We start from the raw sequence: 8,218 nt of genomic DNA on the forward strand, positions 1-8,218 counted from the left end.
ACTAAGGGGTGCCTCAGGGATGGTGCAAACTATACAAAAAGTCGCAAACTTTTTATTATATTTAAACATATTTTCATACTTTTTGTATATTTTTCAATATAATCGTATCATAATTGATGTAAGATGTAAATACTATCTTATTGTTTTTTACACCTAAACCGGCAACAATGCCCTGAGGCACTCTTCACCTTTTTGCACATAGTTCCTAAACTTAATTTGCAAATTAGTTTCTGATGGCTGTTCTGAGTTTATTGGGTCATAATTACCCTAAAAAAGTTATTCGACAACCTTTTTTCGCTTCATAAAGTTTGCGTGTTAGATGGTTAATTACAGATCAATCGATTGATAGTTAAAAAGCTGGAGCTTATTTTAGATCCTGGTAATCTATAGTCTGGTGGTGAGACTTACTGTTTACGCCATATATATTTGTTATATCTGTGACCGGATTTGAGGTAACGGTATCGAAAAGAATATAACCTTAAAATGATGCACGGAAAATGAGCTGACAATTATTCCGACCAATCCTTACGCTATTTACAAAACACAGATCTCTGAGACTGAACAAGCCGACTATTGAGGAGGTTCTTGACATATGTACATATATTATCGACTTTTGGACATGATGTCTATATACTGAAATCACAAAATGTATGTAGTTTGAACTTAGTCTAGTCTCGACCATAGTGCCCATGTAATAAAGCAAATAGGCTTATTTAATAATCTAATTAAAATAAGTTAAATGATAAAGAAATTTTCCCAGTACATCTGCAATGCAGTTGCCAACACTATCCCAGTTACTAAGCGTCCAAATGAGGGATACTAGTGAATATTTTGACTTGCTTAAAGACGCTTGGCATTCATATCAAAACAAACACATTTCGTAGGCACTGACAAGAAGAGTTTGGGATGTAATAAAAATTATCAATCTCAATTTCTATGCATTGTCCAGAAAACCGATCTAGTGGTCATTTTAGGTAATTCTAAAGTCCATAGTGACCTATAACGCTTGATATGGTGGCAACAGTTGAAGCAAAACACTAGTTCCTCACCTAATAAGGGGTACATCCTATTCAACTTGTCCTACATTTTCACATGTCTAATTCGTAAGACAACAAAATTTGATAGCAATAAAGTTTAAGATATTCCAAAAAGTGTCTCTCCGGGAGGTAAACAATAATCTGAAATTGGAAATTAGTTCTCGAACTGTTACCCTAACGACAAATGAAGCTATTATTGGTTGCTTTCGCCCGAGAAGAAATCTATTATTTCTAAAAAACCCCCATACTGCTTGTATACATTTTGCCCAAGAAAATTTAAACTGGAAATTGAAATAAGAGGCATTTCTAAGACGGAGGGAAAGAGACTAGTAATTAATCAAAAATACTTGAAAATATAAATTGTAATTCCAAAATACTACATATGTATACTATTGATTCGTTATTTTAGTTACAATAGTGTGTGAATTTTTTATAATTGAATAAAGTTAGAATATTATTAACTAAAATACGCTATTTAAATATGCTGCCATTTTTTGGTTATTAGGTTGTCTTAATTCGTCACATGTGGCGCCATCTATTAATGAATAATAACATACATAAATAATTATCTAATACACTCCTACATTTTTCAAATTATCTATTCGTGAAACAAGTAAATTTACAGATATATAATGTGACTTGTCTGTACTAAACAACTTAGCTCAGTCACAAACCTAAATCAGTGTCACAACTAATTGTAACTAGGCACCTATCGATAAACATATGGTTTGTCCCCCAATAACTGTATGCACTTGTTGAATAAACTGTTATTTATGATATAACAGTAAAAACACTCTCTTATTTACCAGTCCCACTCTCTTATTTACAGCTTTCTTTATAGTATAATACGTAAACAAGATACATATGTATTGGAAAAAAACCAACAATCAATCCCAGCTAAATAAAAATAATAACAAAAAGCATAATGAAGAGGTTTAGCAACAACAAAATGCATAACACCTCTGCTATGACATTGAAAGAGAGCCAATTGAGAGCGCATTTCAGTGGAGATACAATTTGTTGTTTTTAGTCGATATTAGTGTATCGCTTTTTTTCTGTTTTTGGGGAGCTCATGTGGATTTGTTTGTGTATATCTTATGGAATCAACAAATTTCATGGTTAAACAATCAGTCATTACGCTGCTGCGTTCGGGAGAGCACGCAAAAAAAAGTTAAAATACTAAACGTAAGCGAATAAATCATAAACAAACGGGTGTAATTGTGTTGAAATACAACAAATGAAATTTTTGCAGAAAACTTTTTTGAAATCAGTTTAGCATTGAAACAAAATAAAAACCAAAAAAGAAAAATATATTAATTAAGACCAAAAACAACACAAGCAGTAAATATTTTGGTTAGTCTTTTAAAAAATATTAAAGAAAAAAAGAAAAAGCCATAAATTAAAAGTGAAAATTTAAGAAAATCAAAGTACATAAAAAAGAAATCTTTGTTTTTCTTGGAGAAAAGCCCCTGAAAAAATAAAAAAGCACGCTGCTTTTTTTTTATTTATTTATTTGCCACTTTTAGCCAACAACAAATACAACAATTTGTTTATTTATTTAAGCTTATTTTGCTTTTCCCTGAAATTTTTTACCAAACAAAAGAAAATTAAAAAAAATATTTGTATACAAATCATAAAATCCCCTACTGCCCCAACAAATAAAACGAAAAAAGAAAAATTATTTATATTGTAAGTGTAAGAAAAAATAAAAGCATCTTCTTCTTCAAAGTGTTTTAAAAGTCAAAACAAAAATAAAAACTACAAACAAGAAAAATATGTATTTTGTGTTTTCACAAAAGACAGCTGTTAAATAATTGTTGCTAAATGTCATGTAAGTAGTGTAAGTTACAAAAATAAATAAATAAATTCAACTACAATATATTACAAACTTATCCTATTTATGATTGCTCAAAAGTACTTACGTTAACTATTGTAAAACATTGTTTTAATAACAACCATTACAATCCATCCAATCTAATTGAAATGATGAAATGTGTGTAAATTTTATTTTACTATTGAATTTTTACTATTTATCTGCTCAAAGACAAACATTTACCCCCCATAGAGCTGCCACACGTGTTTGATTGTCGTTAACCCATTTAATTTAACTGATAATGCCCATGTAATTTCCATTGTGACTTATTATTCTTTATGACAGTTAGATGGAAGGTTTATCTCACTTACCCTTTTCTTAATCTCTGGTTGTTTTTTATCGTAACGATATACTGATAGTTCTCATACCAAAAAAATATTAATTGGAAGTAGATCGTTAGGAAAAACTATAACCAGGTTGTTGAGGAAATGGGGGTTAGTATGTGGAAATCGATAATTTGTGATAAGTGTTTCACTAATAGCTTAATTATGTTCAAGTGTACAAATCTTTACATACACTCACTTCGTTTAGTACATTTATTTTAGCAGATGTAGTGAAATAACTGGCCTCATATTCTGGGCGTTTTTCGGCAAATGATCGCTTCAAACGAATCAGTTACATTCGGTACAGGTTCCCTGTGACTGTCTGGCCAGATTTCAGCAGCTCATTATAGATAGGACCCTTTTGCTCCCACCAAATGCAGAGCATTACCTTAGAGCCATGGATATTTGGCTTTAGTGTCGATTGGGCTGGTTGGCTGGGCTTCACATACGATCTCTTTCGCTTCGGATTATCGTAATTGAACCAGTTCAGATGGCAGGTAAGGATTCGGTACAAAAACTATTTTCTTTTATAGGGTTCAAGCACCATTTCATACATACAAAGTTGTCTTTCAAGGTCTCTCAGCTTCAATTCGTATTGTATCCAATTTCCCTGCTTTTTGATGAATCCTGCTGCTCGCAAACGTTTTGAAATTGCTGCTTGAGTAGCTCCCAATGATTTTGCAAACTCTAGTTGAGTTTTACAACCATCTTCAAGGAGTAATGCCTCCAAATCTTGGTCTTCAAACTTTTTTTGGCTGGCATGGGCGATCTTTGTCTTCCCGGTCAAAGTCACCACTTCTGAACCTCACAAATCATCTCTCGCACGTTGAAACCGATTAAACACAATAAAATTAAAGAAGTAAAGTAAAACTTCCCTTATATGACTATTCGTTGGTACAAAATTCGTCATTTTCGAAGCTAAAAAAATTTGTTATTTACACTATTCATTAACTAAGTGAGAATTAATGACGGAAATTTTTTCAAAAAAAAATCATCAATTTATTTTATTAAAAAAGATTTAAAACAAAAATGTTTGTTTTAAAAATAAATAAGGAAAACAAACAGTCAAGCAAGCAGATGGACAGTCTTCTAAGGAAAATGTCGCTGATGGATCTAATCAGATTAATCAGGAGTTCCGGAAGGTGCTCACGAGAGCTGCAAACTATAAAACTATAAAACTATGGAAACTATAAAAGTTTCCCCAATTCCTTGCAAACCCAGCTCAGCTGGCAACTCTGACGATTTAACCCAACACAAACAAACTCAAATCAAACATCGTTACTGTCTGACTGACTGGCTGGATGACTTATCTCCGTCCGTATTATTCGTCTCTGTTTGTGCACTTTGCCCGCATAGCAGTAGTTTTTACTCATCTTTTTCACCTGAAAACCACTCGTAATTAAATTTAATTTTATTTTTAATCTCTCCGGTCTCTCAAGCATACAAAATGCTGGCAACAACTGAAGAAAACAAACTAAATTTTAGAGTGACCATAAAAAAACTAACGCAAATACATGATCGTACTTCATAAACAAATGGATTTAGTAGTGTTTTGCTGTGCGACTACATTTTTATGGGACAATACACTAATGGAGCTGTTTGTTACTGGAGCAAGGTCAAGGTTTAATGTGGACACAAAGTTCATTTTGTGTTTAACACATTGGGATGGGATGTCGTCGATGTTGTTGGGTTGTTTTTCTCTCTCTCACTTTCTGCTATTTTAGTTGGCAGTGTTCATGCAACTGTGGAAAAATATAATTATAATTGACTTGAAATTGAAAGCAAACTGTAGAAACATTTTATTTTTAATTTAATTGGATATAAAAGGTTAGTTTAGTTTTAGTTGAGATAGATTTTGAAACAGTATTACATATATGTATAAAGAAAAAATAAGTAATAACTTCTATTAAATCAAAAGTGGACTTCCAAAAATCACTTAAACTTTTAAATATATTTTATATATAAATTGTCTGGTCTTGCTAGACTGTGATCTCGAACTTTTTAATTATTACATTTGTTGAATTGTACTTTGTGCAAAATTTTAAATTTTCTAGCCATAAATAACTCATAAACACTTATTTCGTCTATGAATTATTCCAGAAAATAAACGAAAAATAAACGTTCTCATGACCATAACTACAATAAAGAAAATAACAGCATGGTGATCTTGTTATACGTATATGTATATCGACCCCCTGCACTTGCTTTACCGCTCTAAAATATTATCCACTGATTAGTTGAACTTAATTGAAAACGATTGAATTTGATTAGATAAACGACAATTTGACTTCGGAAAGCTAGCTATTCGTAACTAACTATTTAAATAACTATGAATGCAAAATATTTAAACAAATTGATTGTACAATAGACGCCAACAAATTTCACATAGGAATTTGTTCCCATAAAAAAGTTATACTAGCCGATTTGAAATGTTATTTAGTTTATTTTTAAAAAAATTTAGCGGTATTGCAACTAGATTTACATTTATTTCACTAGAGGAAAGGGAACTGCCACAGAACTACTCTAGAGATATTGATATGAAATCGATCTGTAAGATGAACATGCCACTGTTCCAGAAGGAGGTTGGTTAGTTATTTAACGTGAGTCAATAGGAACGACAACGTTGTCATATGACCACAGTAGCTTGACATTCTCAAAGAACTATTTATAATTGGTCACTGTCTCAATTGTACAAGGAAGTACAATTCTGCTTTACTGGTCATCCAATATATGTTTAACTCTGCCATCAGTCTTGAGAAGTGCGTCATGAATAATATTCTGGAAACCTTTTTCGGGATATCTTATAAGTATCAGCATTCGGAAGATAGTGTCTGAAGATTTCACTTTTAGTAGTCCCAAGCGGGGACTACAGATACCGCCTCTGAAATATTTAAAAGGGATTCCGCTCTATATAATCTTCTAAAGCTTGTAAGTGATGTTGTGAAGTCTCAGGTTTAGTTTCTCCAATTTTTGTATCACTTCCAAAAAATATGATTTGTCGAGGTCATCAGAATAGGTATTGTTACGTTTTAACCTTTTCAAAACGCTGGTTTATTTCCTTTAAATAAACCGGATACACTTTAAGGCACTTAGTTGATGTTTATTCGAAAAGCGTCTCTGATAAACTCACTAATGACTGCAACCTCTGCCACTATTTATAACACTGCCATCTGCACTCTAGATTGCTCTTTAACTGTCAAAATTCGAATATTCTAGATCATACGCCATCTGTGGTGTACTTTCTAAAATGTTCCTTAACTGAATATTCGAATTCAAACAGCGTTGCCAACTTACGATCAATGGTCAACTGAAAGCTTTTATTTAATAATGCCCACAGATATGTTACAGTTTTCTATTACAGCAATGTTATTTGAAAGCATTATGCTACTTTTAAATCAGCCCTTAAAATCGTTATATTTGAATTCAAGTACAATTTCGTAACAGTATTTTCTGTGAGATGATTTCATCGTTGGAGGCTAATCTCTCTCCGCAGAGACATTTATTCAGGTTTCGAAGAGGGAGCATTTCGTAGCCTAGTTCATGGATTTTAACCATGGAAACTGAGCAAACGCGGCAGCCATCTTGCGGAATGCTTTTTCAAACCCAAAGGGTCATTCAAAATTGAGACAATTGAGCCATGTCAGATGCCTATGGCTTCCACAATCTCTAGCACTTTCAATCTCCGATCAGCCAACACCATGTCGTGATTTTTTTCAATTGCTTCGGGTGTACGGACCTCAACTGGGCGTCCAGAACGTTCGGCATATTTCGTGCTTGTACGGCCACAACGAATTTCAGTAAACCACTTTTTTACCATTGAAATTGATAATGTAGAGTTTCCATAGTATTTATCAAGCTTAGCCTTTATTTGAGTGGTTTTTTCCGATAAAAATAATGCTTAATGAGCAGATGAAATTTACTTTTTTCCAATTTCTCCTCAGGTCACGAGGTAGTCTGCTATAAATGATGCAGTTTGTTCAAATTTTGACAGGAGTCAACTGAAGATGTCTATTGACAGGAGCAGTGTTGCCCTTTCAGTTAAGAGCCCGGAAATTCAAAAAGTCGCGAACCATCCTCGTAGCTATACGTTTTTTTATCTCCAACATCCAAATATAGATCCCGCAGCATTGCTATTGAAAAAAGCTGAATTAAAGAAGGGCTATGCTAAACATAGGCGGTGTATTTTGTTCCTCTTCCACTCATACCACTCTGAGTTTTCGTTTCTTTCCAAGACCCATTCAAACAAAAATTAATATTGTACTAATGTGAGTGCGTAGCCCTGTATTAAATTGAAGTAGCTTGGGATTAAGTGCATCAGTTCTAATTCTAGCAGATCTCTGAATATTTTAAATTCTTACTTTAGGATGCGAAAAATTATACCATTTTCACACTCCTTGTAAAATATGTCAACAAGAATAAAGTAATTCATTAATCTGACAAACTGGAGTAGTCAACTATCATGTTGAAGATATGAGGGAACAAGAAAGAGGTCATGCAAGAAAGAGCCACCCAGCATTTCCAGTTTGTTGCCGGGCTGCTACCACATTCCGTAGTTTATGTGGCCGATAGTTTTCATGATGGAATATTACAGTTTGATGTCTGGCCGCATATTTTTTGGCCAATGTTCGCTTCAAAACAATATCACAGTATAACATTTTTCAGTTCATTGATTTGGGACTCAATTCTGACAATTGCACGTGAAAGTATCCCCAAAAATAAGAACTTCTGCATCTTTAGTTTTGTCAAGTTGGCTACATTAATAATTTAATAGCCATACGAATTTTTGCTCAAGGTGGATTTTGATCAGTTTTTCTATATTTTAACATGGTTATATCTCGGTATACCGTACGGAATATCTCTTTTGTGCCTGAAGCAAAGTTGTAGACATAGAATAGGAGACAAAAAGCGGAACATACCTACCCAAAAGAAAATCGCAAAAATGCCCATTTTTAAAAAAAAAATCTTACATTTTTAACTCAATTACT

This window comes from Calliphora vicina, chromosome 4 (genome assembly GCF_958450345.1).
Source record: "Calliphora vicina chromosome 4, idCalVici1.1, whole genome shotgun sequence".
NCBI lineage: Eukaryota > Metazoa > Arthropoda > Insecta > Diptera > Calliphoridae > Calliphora > Calliphora vicina.